The following is a 16,764-nucleotide window of genomic DNA, read 5'->3' as shown; positions in this document are numbered from 1 at the left end:
GTACATTTCCGGAGGGGGCAGATGCCTCTACTGGCAGAATAGAGAGGGGTGTGGCCAGGCACATCTCCAGTGGTTTCCCCATTTTGGAAGCATCTTTCCCTTGCTTTTCCTAAGCTAGAGCTCTCTGCGAACAGGGCTTTCTCTCTTCCCAGTTACTCAAAATCCTCTCCCATTTGATTATACCATCATCTGTTATCCCTAAGAACCCATCTGGTTGTTCTGTGTTCTGATGGCTGAAGAGCAAAGAGGATATAGGTGAAGGATCCCACAGGAGATTTAGAGCCAAGCCCGGACGTGGCCAGTATTCTTTCTGCCCACACTTCACTGGCCAGAACTCAATAGTGTGTCCTCTGACTACTGTCAGGAAGGCTGGGAAATATCATTTGACTTATTGACAGAAGGAAGAAGTGGGTTCGTGAGCATCTCATCAGTCTCTGCCTCACTATTTTCTCCATCCTGCGGGATGTGGTACATGTTCTAAATTGGTGACCAGTCTGTGATAGTTCTTCTTTCCTTTTTATGTAAAGGAGCATTTCCATTGGAGTAGACATGTTCTTCTTTTAGGCTGCTTGTCCTTAAACCTTGATATGCATTGGAATTGCCTGGAGAGGCTTGTTAAAAATGCACATTCCTGGCGCCACCTCCAGGAATTCCCTTTTTCCATAAAAGTTTGGAAATAATGTCAGCCAGAACGTGACAAAAGTTTTCAAAAGTTGCACTGGCCAAAATGTTAATGGTGGTTGCCTTTGGATTATGGGTGATTTTCTTTTTCTTTCTCTTTGTACTTTCTAAGTTGTCTGATATGAACATGTGTTATTTGTATAAATAGGAAGAGGAGAGGCTAATTTGTTTAAGTTAATGGATGGACCTTTCTTGTCAAGGCACTAACGCCCTGCTTGTCCTCTTCTCCGTCTCCTCGTCACATCTCTCAGCAGCAGTTAGTACACAGTACTCTCTTTTTAAAAAAAATCTTTAAAACAATTTTAGCAGCTTTATTGAGGTATAATTTGCACTCCATAAAATATGCCCCTTGTAAGTCGCCAATTTTTAATACATTTATAAAGCTGTGCAACCATAACCTAATTCAGATGTAGAACATTTCCATCACCTGAAAAGGTTCCTGCCTGCCCATTTGCAGTCAACCCGCACTCCCACCTCAGCCCAGGTAATTATCGATCTTCATTCTATGTAGATTTGCTTTTTCTGGGTATTTCATGTAAACTGAATCATGCAATATGTGGTCCTTTGATTCTGACATCTTTCACTTACCATAATGTTTTTGAGGTTCAGCCATGTTGTGACTTGTGTCCGTAGTTTCTTCCTTTTGATTGCCAAATAGTCTTCCAGTGTATGACTACATAATATTGTGTTTCTCCATGCACCAGCTGATGGACATTTGGACTGTTTCTACTTTGGGGCTTTTATGAGTAATGCTTCTAGGAACATATGCCTACAAGTCTTTGTACAGATATATCGTTTTGTTTCTCTTGAGTGGATAGTTAGGAACTGAATTGAAAGATCTTTTAGGAAGTTTAAATTTAACTTTTAAAGAAACTGCCGAACTCTTTTCCAAGTGGTTATATCATTATGCATTCCCAGCAGTAGTGCTTTAAGATTTCAGTTTCTCCACAATCTCTCCAACACTTGGTATGTTCAGTCTTTTGGATTTTAGCTATTTTAGTAGGTATATAGTTGTATCTCATTGTAGTTTTAGTATGCATTTCCCTAATGACTAATGTGTTGAGCAACCTTTCATGTGTTTATTAACCATTCATATACTTTCTTTGATGAATTGTCTATTTGATTATCTTGCCCATTTTTAACTGGGTTGTTTGTCTCCTTATTGAATTATAGGAGTTCTTTATATTCTGGAGATAAACCATTTTTTCAGCTATGTAATTTGCCAATATCTTCTCTCATTCTGTGATTTTTTTAAACTTTCTAAACAATGTCTTTTCAGAGAAGACTTTTTAATGTTTAGTGAAATCCAATTTATTAATTTTTATCTTATGAATTATGCTTTTGATGTCCTATTTAAGAAATCTTTGCTTAACCAAAGTTATAAGATTTCTCCTGTTTTTTCTTCAAAGGCTTTTTATAGATTTGGCTCTTAAATGTAGAACTATAATCCATTTTGAATGGATTTTTGTTTATTATGTGAGATAAGGATCTAAGTTTAGCTTTTAAAAAAATATATTGATATCCAATTGTCCCAACATATTTGTTGAAAAAACCATCCTCAAAAAGAAAACACACAAAAAAAAAAAAAAAAAAAAAAAAAAAGAAAACACAAAACATTGTGGTAAAATATACATAGCAGAAAATTTACAATTTTGGCTAAAATTTTGAGTGCAAAATTTTCTTAGTGTAGTTTTAGTATAGTTTTTTTTTTTTTTAGTGTGGTTCATTGGCATTAAGTGCATTCACATTGGGAGTTCTCTGGTGGTCCAGTGGTTAGGACTCAGTGCTTTCACTGCCATGGGCCTGGGTTTGATCCCTGGTCAGGGAACTAAGATCCCACAAGCTGCACAGTGCGGCCAAAAAATAAATTAAAAACAAAAAAAGTGCATTCACATTGTGCAACCATCACCACCATCCACCTCCAGAGCTATTTTCATCCTCCAACACTGAAACTCTATACTCATTAAGAACAATAACTCCCCATTTCCCCTCTCCTCCAACCCCTGGCAACCACCATTCTACTTTCTGTCTCTATGAATTTGACTATTATAGGTACCTCGTATTAGTGAGACCATGCGATATTTGTCCTTTTGCGATTGACTTGTTTCACTTAGCATAATATCTTCATCCATGTTGTAGCATGTGTCAGAATTTCCTTCCTTTTCATGGCTGAATAATATTTCATTGTATGTATAGCACATACTTTGTTTATCTATTCATCTGCTGATGGACACCTGGGTTGCTTCCAATTTGAGGTTATTGTGAATAATGCTGCTATGAACATAGGTGTACAAATATCTGAGCCCCTGCTTTCAATTCTCTTGAGTATATACCCAGAAATGAAGTTGTTAGATCATCTGGTAATTCTATTTTTATGTTTTTGAGGAACCATTATATTGCTTTCCATCGTAGCTACATCATTTTACATTCCCATCAGCAGTGTTCCAACACATCCTCACCAATACTTGTTATTTTCCATTCTTTTTAAATAGTAGTCATCCTGATGGACGTGATTTAAAAAACATTATTTTTTTTTATAGCTACTTTTATTTTTATTTATTTATTTATTTATTTTGGCTGTGCTGGGTCTTCGGTTCGTGCAAGGGCTTTCTCTAGTTGCGGCAAGTGGGGGCCACTCTTCATCGCGGTGTGGGGACCGCTCTTCATCGCGGTGCGCAGGCCTTTCACTATCGCGGCCCCTCCCGTTGAGGGGCACAGGCTCCAAACGCGCAGGCTCAGTAGTTGTGGCTCACGGGCCCAGCTGCTCCGTGGCATGTGGGATCTTCCCAGACCAGGGCTCGAACCCGTGTCCCCTGCATTAGCAGGCAGATTCTCAACCACTGCGCCACCAGGGAAGCCCCTAAAAAACATTATTTTTGACTCCCTCCTTTTTAGAACACTTCTTCACATGGCTTTGAGAAGTCCAAATGGCTACACTTCTTACTACCTGCTGGCCATCCTTCTCAGTCTCTTTGGATGTATTCCCCTCTTCCCCCTGACCTAGCACTTTAGACTTCCTCTATGCTCCATCCTTACACCCTAAAGAATTTTAAAAATCAAAACCCATAAATACTGTATCACTTATATGTGGAATCTAAGAAATACAACAAACTAGTGAATATAATATAAAAGAAGCAGATTCACATGTTTAGAGAACAAACTAGTGGTTACCAGTGGGGAGAGGGAAGGGGGGAGGGGCAACATAGGGGTAGGGAAGTAAGAGGTACAAACTATTAGGTATAAAATAAGCTACGAGGATATACTGTACCACATGGGGAATACAGCCAATGTTTTGTAATAACTATAAATGGAGTATAACCTTTAAACGTTGTGAATCATTATATTGTACACCTGTAACTTACGTAATATTGTACAGCAACTATACTTCCATAAAATAAATTAAAACCCATAATTTTAATTATGAACACATCCTGAATTTACTTGACAAACTCTCCAGTCCCAATCTTCACCCCAAATTCTAAATTTGAATATACAGCTACCCAAACAACACTTCTACTTTCATCCCTAATAAGCTGCTGAGAGTTGAAATATCCAAAGCATATTCTTAATTTTCACCCCAATTCTGTTGGGCACCCCTGCAATAAAGGGCAACATCATTTACCCATTTGCTCAGGACACATATCTTGGATTATCTTTCACTCAGACCCTCATCCCATTCAACAGAAAATCCTTCTAACCTACTTCAAATACATCCCGAATCCAACCACATCTCACATTCTGCACCGCTGGCATCTTAGTGCATGCCACGTTAACACGTCACACAGACCTGTAACATCCTCCTGTTTGTGTCCCTGCTGCTCCTCTCCTCTCTTCTCCCCTATGGGGAGAATTCCCCACACAGAAGCCAGAGCAATCCTTTGAAAACATTGACCAACCACGTCCCTCCTGCTCTCAATCCTCCAATGGCTTCCCTTGACCCAGTAGCATCCAAAATCCTTACCATGGCCCTCAAGGCCTACAGGATCTCAGCTCTGGCTGCTTGTCTGGTCTCGTTTCTCACCATTCCTGCTCATGGCGTGTGCCCACACTGGCCTCCTTGTCCTTCCTTGAACATGTCAAGGCCTTGGCCCCTGCTGTTCCCTTTCCTGGCACGCTGTTTCCCTAGATATTTGCATAGCCTCCTCCATCACTTCAATCTGGTCTCTGAACAGACTTCATTTCCCCAAAGAGGCTTTTCCTGATTAGCCCTTATAAATAGTCACCCTGTCCCATCCTACACTATCATTTTACTTCTGCTTTATCTTCCATCCCAGCTCTTATCATTAACTGACCCAACACTGTATAATTATGTGTCTGTTTTCTCCCAGTCTTATCCCATGACAGCACAGACATTGTCTTTTCTGTTTATTTCTCTATTCCCCAGCACCTAGAATAATGCTTAGTCCCTGGAGATTTTATATTATCGTTTTAAAAACTAAAGGGAATTCCCTGGTGGTCCAGTGGTTAGGAATCGGCGCTTTCACTGCCGTAGCCCGGGTTCAATCCCTGGTTGGGGAACTAAGATCCCACAAGCCATGTGGCACGGCCAAATAAATAAATAAATATAAATTTAAAAAATAAATAAAGAAAAATTTTGAGGTTCCCAAATAAATTTCTCTAGGAACCAGTATTAATAAAAGATTTCCCTCTTTTTGTTTAATGCAGAGCTTTTCCTTTCTGGTTACATATTCAATAATAATCATACAAAATGTCAGTCTAAGCCCAGTGTCCTGACATTCTAAACTCCTTTCTCTGTTAATACTTGAAAAATCTCCCTGAGTACATCGCTGTGCTCATTCTTCCCGCTTGAAGTCATCAACAGGACAGCCCTGGTTTCCAAGCCTCTACCTTGATCTGTTCTCAGGCACAGCATCTGTGCCCTGCAGTGGGAGATGGAGAAGTCCCAGGAGTGTTGCTAAATCAGGAGACTGGCTTCATTATTATGCATCCCCAGTAAATCCTAAGCATGACTTATGAGACTCCTTTTAGGATGATTAAAAGAAAGAAAGAAACTAATGAGAAGATCACACACTTCATTTGTAGCAAACATTTTCAGGCAGTTTTCTTCCAAGATGTTTATAAAAGAAACCCAGGGGAGTGAAATGGGTCTCTACATCTTGATACTCTGAGTCAGAAAATTCAAGAGACCACATACTGACATCTTAGAGAAGAATGAGGGATGTCCAGGAGAGTTGAAACATAGTAATGAATGGTGTGTGGTGGATGGTAGTGTGTGTGTGTGTGTGTGTGTGTGTGTGTGTGTGTGCATGTGCGTGTTGGGTGGAGAGCTGATGTTGGGGAAAGATGAGAATGAGGGTAGGCGGTGGCCAGGCGGTAAAGCATCTACTAGAATCTTCAATGGTGAACTGTTGAAGGATTTTAAGCAAGGACATGCTTTAACGAAACTTGCATTTTGGGAAGATCCCTCCAGTTGCAGCGTGGAGATAGAGGGCCACACCAGAGACATCAAAACCAGTGACAAGGCCATGGTATTTCAGGGGAGACATAAAGGTAGCAAAGAGGACAGAAAGACATATATTAAAGTGGTAGAAATAACTTCATATCCTGGACTTCAAAGGCGCGGAAAGTCATTTGAAAGGATTCCAACCTCCGAAGAGTGGCACATTGTCTTCCCTTGGAGAGATACGCAGAAGATGGAGAATTACAGCTTTATTTATTTATTTTTTGACTGGTTAGCTAGTGAAATTACATCTTTGTTTCAAGATTTTTTAAACAATTTTTATTGGAGTACAGTTGCTTTACAATGTTGTGTTAGTTTCTACTGTACAGCAAAGTGAATCGGCCATATGTACACATATATTCCCTCCTTTTTGGATTTCCTTCCCAGTTAGGTCACCACAGAGCACTGAGTAGAGTTCCCTGTGCTATACAGTAGGTTCTCATTAGTTATCTACTTTATACACAGTAGTGTATACGTGTCAATCCCAATTTCACCATTCCTCCCACCACCACCCCTTCCCCCCTTGGTGTCCATATGTTTGTTCTCTACATCTGTGTCTCTATTTCTGCTTTGCAAATAAGATGATCTATACCAATTTTCTAGATTCCACATATATGTGTTAATATACGATATTTATTTTCTCTTTCTGGCTTACGAGAATTATAGCTTTAGATCTTTAGTTACCTCTGCAAACTCTAAGAACTTTCTCAGGGCACTAAGGTCTACTCTCTGCAGATAAGATGAGCAGAGAGTAGGTTCTCCTTAGGTTCTGATGATATGGACAGGCCTGTGTGGCCCCCTCAGGACCATGACCTATTAGAAGAGCTTTCCAGCAGGAGACAGAAAGTGGAGTTTTCCAAACCTACTCAGTAACCTACTTGTTCTCACCAACTTTCCTCAACCGTAGTAATGAGGGCAGTAAGCCAGGGAGAGATGGATGCCAGGAGAATCCTTTAGCATCCTGCCAAGCAAAGCAGTGGACCAACTTTGAGATGACAAAACGTGAGATGCAGACAGGTCACTGTGCTGTCAGAAGGCTGGCTGCAAGCCCCCCATGGCACCTCCTCCAGAAGAATCACACAAGCCCATTCTTCTCCAGGGCCAGACCCGGGACCCTGCACGGATCTCCGTCTGAGCTGCGATTTCCTGCCAACCAATCTTTCCTAGCATGTGTCTGCTGGAATAATCTGTCCCAAACCCACACGCTGGAGGCTACTGAGTTGTTTTCTTTTTAAGAGCAGGACTTCATACCAGACAGCAGCCCTATGCGATTATTCTCCATCTGCCGACTCTTCTCCACCAACCTCCAGCAGATTCTTCTCCACCTTTCTCTGCTCTGCTCTGTGTCCCATATCGCCCCAGGCTCTCTTCTCCACCTTTCTCTGCTCTGCTCTGTGTCCCATATCACCCCAGGCTCTCTTCTCCACCTTTCTCTGCCCTGCTCTGTGTCCCATATCGCCCCAGGCTCTCTTCTCCACCTTTCTCTGCCCTGCTCTGTGTCCCATATCGCCCCAGGCTCTCTTCTCCACCTTTCTCTTCTCTGCTCTGTGTCCCATATCGCCCCAGGCTCTCTTCTCCACCTTTCTCTGCTCTGCCTGTGTCCCATATCGCCCCAGGCTCTCTTCTCCACCTTTCTCTGCTCTGCTCTGTGTCCCATAATCGCCCCAGGCTCTCTTTCCATATGGTTTCTGATTGGGTTCAGCTGATAGGAAATTTGGGCAAGAGGCTGGAAACTGGAGGAAAGGGAGGTCAGGATACGTCTTTCCTTCATCCTCCCATCTCGGGCACTTTGACTTCGGCTTCCCTCCACGACTGCAGCCCCCCAGGTGGTCCCTCCTCTACTGTTCCAACACCTACGGGCTCTGCGAACAAACTTCCTCCCCATGTTGGCTTCAGCCCCAGGGATGGCCATGGCTTCTCTCTGCTGCTGGTGTCTGGGTAACTCCTCATCCCTTTTTTGTCTCCCAGACCCAGGCTAGCTCTCTGGGAGTGGCCTCTTCATGTATTTGTCTTCATCTGAGCCATGTGCAGTGAATTCGGCTTCCTGCAGAGACTCTGACAGAGTACAGCTGCAGTGAATCACGCTTGTCACCCGCATAGCCCGTGGTGCTTCCCGTCCCGTTGAACTCGGGCAGCGCGGAAACTGCGGGTTAGTGCTCCAACCCACGCTGGCATTCACGGGCTCTCTTCTGGGCATCCACCTATAAAGCTTGGTCCCAATCCCTTAAAACTACACACATGCATACTTGGCGATTCCTCGGCGGCTTTGCATCGTTTCTTGGCTAAAAGGACTGGCCTCAGAGTGGTCTTCATAATTTCCCTTTTGAATCTGAGATGGACTCCCCAGTCCCCTCTCAAGCCACATCTTTAGTTTCCTCTACCACGTGTCGAAAAGTTTAACATCCGTGGCGATGATGCAGTTCTGGTCTCTTCTAGGGTGAAGATTTAGTCTGAGACGAGCTTGGAGGTTGCACCCTAACCTGAGCTATTCAGAAAAGTGTCCCCAAATGGAACTCAGATCCCGACTGGGAACGCCCTGCCTGAGCAACTGACTGAGGTGTCTGTCTTGCTTGTGTCAACGGGGTATAGAAATCAGACCCTAACCAGTTTCCACAAGAAATTTCATCAGCCCTAACATGCCATGATTCTCACAGACTTAACTGAAGTTTCGGGGAGTCACAGAAAGCAGTAGCACTCCATTGTGCCCACATTCTGCCCCTCATTCATCTTCTTTCTTCTGCATAACTTCTTCCTCCCAATTTCTCCCCAGAGGCTCACGATTGCCCTTCCTAAAGCAGAGTAACTTCCCTCTGCTGAAGATTTAGCTCTTGTCTTAGATTGGGTTTCCTGGATGGAGACTCTGAGACAGAGAGTTGTATGCAGGCTTTTTAGGGAGTAGCCTTGGGAGACACAAAAGAGTGAGAAAAGAAAGAGGCAGCAGGCAGGAGGAGATCGAAAGAAAGGAAAGGGGCTAAATTCCTCTCTGACAAGGAGTCAGCAGTAACTGTTGCATTATTCAAGTTGAAACTTCAGGAAATCCAGGTTTTAAGTGATTCTCAAAAGATTTAGAAGTGGCTACGGGTAGAAGGAAATAGACAGTATGGCTTCCACATGAGGCGAAGGACAGCAAATTAAAGACAACACAGATGCTCTCTAAAGATCACCTTGTTCAAACTGCAGTGCGCATGCCAATCACCTGGGATCTTTTTAAATGCAGATTCTGACTCAGTAAGTCTGGGGCAGGGCCTGAGACTCTGCATTTCTAACTAACTTCAGGCAACGCTGCTGCGGCTGATTTGCAGCCACACCTGTGGGAAGACACTGACGACGACAGTGAGATCACATACCCGCAAGCCCTGCAAACCCTGCTCAGTGCGCTAGACTTCTGAGAGCCCCCAGACGCACTCCGCAGTTTCCTACCTCTACGCCTTGAGTCACACTGGGTCTCCTATTGGGAATGAGTTTCCGGGCACCGCCTCCACTGTCAGAATTCTACCAAGTGACCCAGGGCAAGGTCTATTCAATTCATACTTGCCCATAAAGCCTCCCTGATCCCCTAAGCTAACTGATCCCTTCTTTCACTAGATCCTTGCCTTACGGAACTGCCCACATTCTGCCACATCTCAAGCTGTCTGTGCACAAATCTGTCCTAGTTTGCTCAGGAATGTAAGGATCTCAAGGTAGGAGTTCTGTAATCTTCAACACTGTTCACTCATAATACCAAACACAGGGCTTCACTAACATGCAATGTTCTACATCGTTAGTTGAATTAAGTTGATTGAGAAAGACTCCAGGCATTGGCGAGAAGTATATGGAAGCAGGAAAAACTTGAAGTGCCTTCTCCAGTGATAACTTTTTTGGCTACTTGATCTATTATTGCCCCTGAGGTCTCTCGGGAGAATTGGCTAATTAAGGTGGTAAATCTACAGCCAACTGATAAAAGCAGACAGTTTGTCCTGCGTGCCAACCAGTCACTGAACCCGCCAATATGCAGAATGTCAGGGGGGTTGGGTGGGGGGAGGAGCATTCTGCTGATTAACTGATTTCCCCATCTTGAAACCATTTGTTTGGCTTGATTATATATATACACAATAAATATCCGTCCACAAAGAATCAATTTCCTTAAAATTTATGAGTTATTTCTTCTATTCCCTTACTAACACATTTTCATTTTTCTCTGTCCTCAGTTTCTGGGGCAAATCTAAGCCTATATTTAAAAAGAGCTGAAAAATGAAAACATATAGCCCAAGATATGAAAGTCATTCAAATGAATCCAGAGTTTATTTTAATTACATTTAATCAGACTACTTGGGGACGGATGCTATTACATCAACTGATGACAGGGGAAAAGGCTATTCAACTTCTATTTTGTTCTTTTCTCTTCTCCATTAGGGAAATTATTTTCAAATCAGGAAGGCTAGACTAACTATGAGTATGAGATGGCTAAAGCCCCAAATAGGAAGAAAGTCCTCTAGATATAGAGGACTCCTCATCAGACTCAATGAATCCAAGGGACTCGCGCCTTAGAAATTGCAGCCTCGAAACCAAAGGCATGTGCAGATGTTACTGAAGAATCAATACTTTCTCTGAAAAATTATGACGGATGAGGTAGGTGACAGAATGCCAAGAATGTGTAAACACTGACCTGGTTTTTTTTTTTGGAAATGGGAGAAACTGAAATCTTTAAAATAGAGATCTGCTCCCCAACAAAATCCCATAATGGATTATTTACATGTAATTCATTCCCTACATTACAATTATTTGTGAGCTGCGGTTAAAGAAATTGAAAATAATTGAGAATCAGAATAGGATCCCCTTAGAATTAGGCAAAACAAGCCTCCTTTTCCTTTGAGTAGAATCCCTGGTCTGGAAAATCAAGGAACTAAAAGATCAAATATCTGTTATCTCAGGAAAAGATGTAGCGTAGATTTGATTATATTTGGGGGGCTGATAAACTCAACCAAATGCACTGCTGGTCAAGGAGCAATGTCAAAAGTCTCCAGTAACATATCACGGGGCTCTGTTTCTTACCCATTTCTGTTGAGCACATATCAAATGGTGAATTTTCGAAGGCATGCTGTAAGGTGGCCTCCCCCTGCCCACTCCTGGCCTTTGCTTTTATAACTTCAAGTCATCCTTTAGTTCTTGCTTAAATATTAACTCTCTGACTGTGACCCTCCCCATGATTGCTTAAGCCCCCCATTCCTATGCTTTCATTGCATTATGCAATGTCTAGAACCTCCGGGTTTTGCAAAACCTTCCCAAGATTCCGTTTCTTTATCAAATACCTTTTATCACTTCTTCAGAATCTTTTTGCTTAGGACCGGTGGGTTTCTCAGGGTGATGCGCAGTCAGTGCTGACACTGAGGAGGTCCTGGGTGAACTGGGGTGAGTCTGTCACTCTAACCTGAGGAATCCTCGCCTCCTCATTTGCTGTTTTAAAAAACCAATAGGGGGCTTCCCTGGTGGCGCAGTGGTTAAGAATCCGCCTGCCAATGCAGGGGACACGGGTTTGCGCCCTGGTCTGGGAAGATCCCACATGCCGCGGAGCAACTAGGCCCGTGAGCCACAATTACTGAGCCTGCGCGTCTGGAGCCTCTGCTCCGCAACAAGAGAGGCCGCGATAGTGAGAGGCCGCGCACCGCGATGAAGAGTGGCCCCCACTTGCCGCAGTTAGAGAAAGCCCTTGCACAGAAACGAAGACCCAACACAGCCATAAATAAATAAATAAATAAATAAATAAAATTTTAAAAAAAAACAGTAAAGGTTAATAAGTCTGCAAAAACTGAAGTTTATTATTTTGTGAGTTCCTTAAATAGCTTTGTTAGGGGAAAAGAAAAAAAAGCCATTTGCTTTATTCACCATAGGTTTCAAAACAACTCTAGAGTGCTATTACCATTCCCCAGTCCAAAATTGACCTGGGATATACAAAATTAAAGGCATTAAGCTTTATTATCAATTTAATAGCTCTTCCTCTACAGTTAGTTTTTGCTAAAACAGCCCTGATTTTCTTAGGGTTGTAATATACCAAGCCCAGGCAAATCATGGATCAAGTCTGCTTGGAAGGTTTTGTAAAAGTTATTCCTTTGTTGATAAAAGAAGTGAACCATTGGAGGAAAGGTTTTGTTTGTTTTTCTTCCACCCTGGCTTTCTCCATTTCTCCCAGCCTCTGCCTCCTTCCTTTAAAGCTGTCTTGCTGCTTGTAGCTGCATCAACCATCTCTCAACCATAAAAACAACAAGCCACATACTGGGGTTGGCAGAACAGAAAGATGGAAAGAGCCTGGGCCTTGTCAAGATGGTTGAGCAGCTGAGCCAGTCCTGGGCTTCCCATCTGTAGACTCTGTGCTCTGTGAGATAACCAAGTGTTTTTAGGCATCAGCCTCTGTAAACCAGGCATCCTGTTACTTGCAGCCAAAACTACTCCTAGCTTACAAAGCCCCCTTAACCTTACTTCTAGACCCATGCCTCAAGTAACTGCAGTGCAGAAGTTGACCTCACCAGATCTAAAAGCTTGACTCAGTCCTTCCTCAAGGCTGTTTGTTGTTTGTTTTCTTTTGTCAATAATAAGGCTATTTCAAATTCTATATTTGACCTATGCATTTGTTAAGATATTTGCTGTACAAATTGCACATATTTATCATATTGGAAAGAAATCACTCCACAGTGACACCAGGGAAGGTACCATCAGACATGCTACTTAATGTAACAATCAGTTCCCAACAAATAATCAGTTCTTCCATGGAATAACTGGAATCCATAATGTTTAAATGTATGAAATGAAATCACAGATCCAGCCATACCAAATGTGCATTGGCAGGGGAACGTACATGTAAAGATAAGTTATATCCCACTTTTAAAGAATTAAATCAGGGCTTCCCTGATGGCACAGTGGTTAAGAATCCGCCTGCCAATGCAGGGGACTTGGGTTTGAGCCCTGGTCCAGGAAGATCCCACATGCCGCGGAGCAACTAAGCCCGTGCGCCACAACTACTGAGCCTGCGCTCTAGAGCTCGCGAGCCACAACTACTGAAGCCCACGTGCCACAACTACTGAGGCCCATGCACCTAGAGTCTGTGCTCCACAACAAGAGAAGCCCCTGCAGTGAGAAGCCTGCGCACCGCAACGAAGAGTAGCCCCTGCTCGCTGCAACTAGAGAAAGCCCACACACAGCAACGAAGACCCAACGGAGCCATAAATAAATAAATAAATAGATAAATAAATAAGTAAAATTTAAAAAATAAAAATAATAAAAAAAATTTTTAAAAAAGAATTAAATCAGAACAGACCCAAACAAGAAAAAAATACATCATACAAACCAAGTAAACCCCCAAGGTTGACAAAGATAAAGCTTGCCAATTTATACCAACTCTTTGCAAAAAAAGTTCTACGGTTCATTTTTCTGACAGCTGACATAATAAAGATTTAAAACTCTGAATAGGAGGGAGGAGGTGGTTTCCATCTGTGGTCATTACCTGATCCCGCCGATTTCAGCCATCGAGACTAACTCCATGGGGCATGTATTTTTAAATTTTTTGATTTAAAAAAAATCATTTATTATAGAATATTTCAAACCCAGAGAAGAGTGCAGAAAATAATATAACATGCATCCGTGTACTCACTGCTGATATTTGACAAGTGTTAACATTTTGCCATTTACTTTGGGTGTTTTAAAAATAAAACTTTACAGAAACTCGAAAGTATCTGTAAGTATCCCACACAATCCTGTCTCCTTATTTTTTTGATTTGTTTTTCATGGCGCCTGTCTTTGCACAATGAGACCACCTGCACATCTTATATTGAGGCAGCTGCCATAGAGAAGTCTGTCTTCAAAACACACTTTGGGGGCTTCCCTGGTGGCGCAGTGGTTGAGAATCCGCCTGCCAATGCAGGGGACACGGGTTCGAGCCCGGGGTCTGGGAAGATCCCACATGCCGCGGAGCGGCTGGGCCCGTGAGCCATAATTACTGAGCCTGCGCGTCTGGAGCCTGTGCTCCACAACAAGAGAGGCCGCGATAGTAAGAGGCCCGCGCACCGCGATGAAGAGTGGCCCCCGCTTGCCACAACTAGAGAAAGCCCTCGCACAGAAACGAAGACCCAACACAGCCATAAATAAATAAATAAAAATTAAAAAAAAAAAAAAACAACACACTTTGGTTAGTAGAGTTAAGCAGAGATTCTAATGCCTGATAATCCACATTTTGCATAAGTGCCCAAACCATTAAGACCACATCTTTCTTCCTTGGTCTCAGCAACCTTCCAATCGACTGTGGATCAGGCAAGTTTTAAGTGACTTATCAGATTCCTGGTAACAGTGCCTGAGGCAACCCTCAAGGCCACTTAAGATTCGGGTCAGCAATGCCAGTGTGTGTGCTGGGAGGCGGGGTTCCTACAACAAGCAGTTCTCCAACACCAGTTGTGTGTTCTGCAATTCAGCCCATTCTGACACTGTCTACCTGGAGATGGTGTCAGATCCCACCGTTCAGCCCTATTTGAACTGTAACCTGCCAAGGGCGTTAGAGCTGAACCCCCGCCTCTCCCACCGCCCCCCTCTTTCGGGAATACTTATTACAGGCCTGCTTCGTGCCCGGAGCTCTGCTGGTTGTAAAGGGTCCTCTGAAGGACACCTGGAGACTTTCAGGTGTAATTCAGGGATTTTGGGGGGGGTCTTTAAAAAAATTTTTTTTTCTCTTTGATCTGATACCACTCTTGGTGGATCAATGAGGGATCGTTTGGAGAAGCACCACCACTAATACGCTAGTATAGATAGATGATAGGTAGATAGATGGACAGAATATAGAAGATAGATAGCTTTCTAACTCCGTAACTCTCTCTCTTGTCTGTCTGTCTTTCTGTCTCTATAGATACACCCACACCAGAGGCATGGCATGAATCTGGTCAAATACAAGCATGAGCTGGGCCCACAAGGATGAACAGAAACCCACAGCAGTTCTTGTGGCCTCTGAGCTGGGTGGGGTGGGCGTCTGCCGATGCCCAACCCAGATCAGGGAGCTGAGCACCCACCCTTGGCCCAGGAGCCGGAGACGCTGCCGGAGGGGCCAGGGAGGGAGGAGCAGCTGTGGCTGTGGCCTCCTGCGGATGAGGCGAGAGGGCAGAGCAGGGACAGCAGGTCGGAGCCTCCACATGGCTGCCGTTCCTCCTCCGCCCTGTGTGGGCTCTGTGAGCCCATCCTCAGAAACACCCGGGAAAAGGAGTTCTGGGGAATACCGTGCAGCCTCACCAAGCTGCCACGTCCCCGAGCCTCCAGGCTTGGTGAGCTACAGGGACGTATCTCTGTGACAGAGAATGGGAAGACCTGATTTTCTCAGGTAGAGGATGTTCTAATCAGATAATTGGCCCTTCTAGCTCATGTCTTTTTTCAAAAATGAAGGGCTACAGACTCCAATTAAAGTTAGCTAACATTTCGTGAGTGCTTGTTATGTGCCAGGCACTGGGCTGAGCATCTCCTATGTAACAGCCTCCTCGCTGGCCTCCCTGCCTGCACTCTCGGGCCTCTACAACCCATCCTCCACACAGTGGCTTTAAAACATCAATCGGATCATGTAACTCCACTGCTGAAATCCTCCAATGGCCTCCCTTTATGCCTGAAACAAAGTCCAGGCCGTTTCCCCTGGTGCCAGGAGCTCTGGCCCTGTCTCCTTCTGCAACCCCATCTCTTTCCATGGAAACCCCCTCCATCCAGCCTCACCGGGTTCTCCCTGTGTCTCAGAACATGAGGCTCACTGCTAATGTTTCATTTGCTTAGATGGTTCTTCCCTGTTACCTTTCTTTTCATCTTTCAGATCCCTTTAAGAATAGGCTCTTTTTCAAGAGGAATTCCCTGATCAACATAGAAAGGGCACACATCCCTCTTACTGTAGCCCCATCACATGCTTTCTTTTCCTGAATAGAAGTGTCACTGTCTGAAATGACATCACTCATTTCCTTGTCCTAAGTCTCCAACCCCACTAGAAGGTAAGCTTCAGAAGGATAAGAGACTTAATTGCCATTCCTTCTTATGGGACAGGAACGTTGCCCACCACCGACTGTGTCTGAATAAATATTTGTTGAATCCGTAATAAGTCTTCACAACAATACTAGAAGGTGGCAGTTTTTTGCCCTCAGTTTTACAAAGATCTGAGGAATCAGACAGATGAAGTCATTTTCTCAAGATAATCGGCTGTAAAGCCGCGGAGCTGGAGTCTGAACCCCTTCCTGTCTCTTGCCTCTCAGCCATTCTAAGATGAAAAGCTATTCTGAACAACAGCTCAAGTTACTCAACTATTCTAAAGTTATCAATTGTGTAGATATTCCCTAACTTTTTAATGGTTCAAAATAACTATTTCTTCTAAGAGACTCTGCTGGTCTTTTATAACCTCACCCCAACCAATACACACGCTAAACACCATTGCTCAAAGTTAGATGTTCTGGGGATGTTTTGTTGAGAGTTACTTTAGCAAAGAAGGGTGTCTGATTTGTCCTTCCTTAAATATCCTTGATTCAACTCCGTCTTTGACTTTGTTTCTCTTTCTTTTTGTATTCTGTTTTGAATGTATTCTATCTTGTATTTCAGGCTACCTTCAATCTTTCTTTATAAGGTGGGCATACAGAACATAAACAGTT

At 43.4% G+C, this 16,764-nt stretch overlaps 1 protein-coding gene across 12 annotated transcripts in view; it reads right to left on the bottom strand.

Moving 5' to 3' along the window:
• The window catches only part of ADPRM (ADP-ribose/CDP-alcohol diphosphatase, manganese dependent), a 384,694-nt gene that overhangs the window by 66,855 nt on the left and 301,075 nt on the right, over window positions 1-16,764 (bottom strand). The window lies entirely within an intron of this gene.

Source organism: Balaenoptera ricei, chromosome 20 (genome assembly GCF_028023285.1).
Source record: "Balaenoptera ricei isolate mBalRic1 chromosome 20, mBalRic1.hap2, whole genome shotgun sequence".
Lineage (NCBI taxonomy): Eukaryota > Metazoa > Chordata > Mammalia > Artiodactyla > Balaenopteridae > Balaenoptera > Balaenoptera ricei.
The sequence above is the reverse complement of the archived record's forward strand: the minus strand, read 5'-3'. Positions and strand labels throughout refer to the sequence as shown.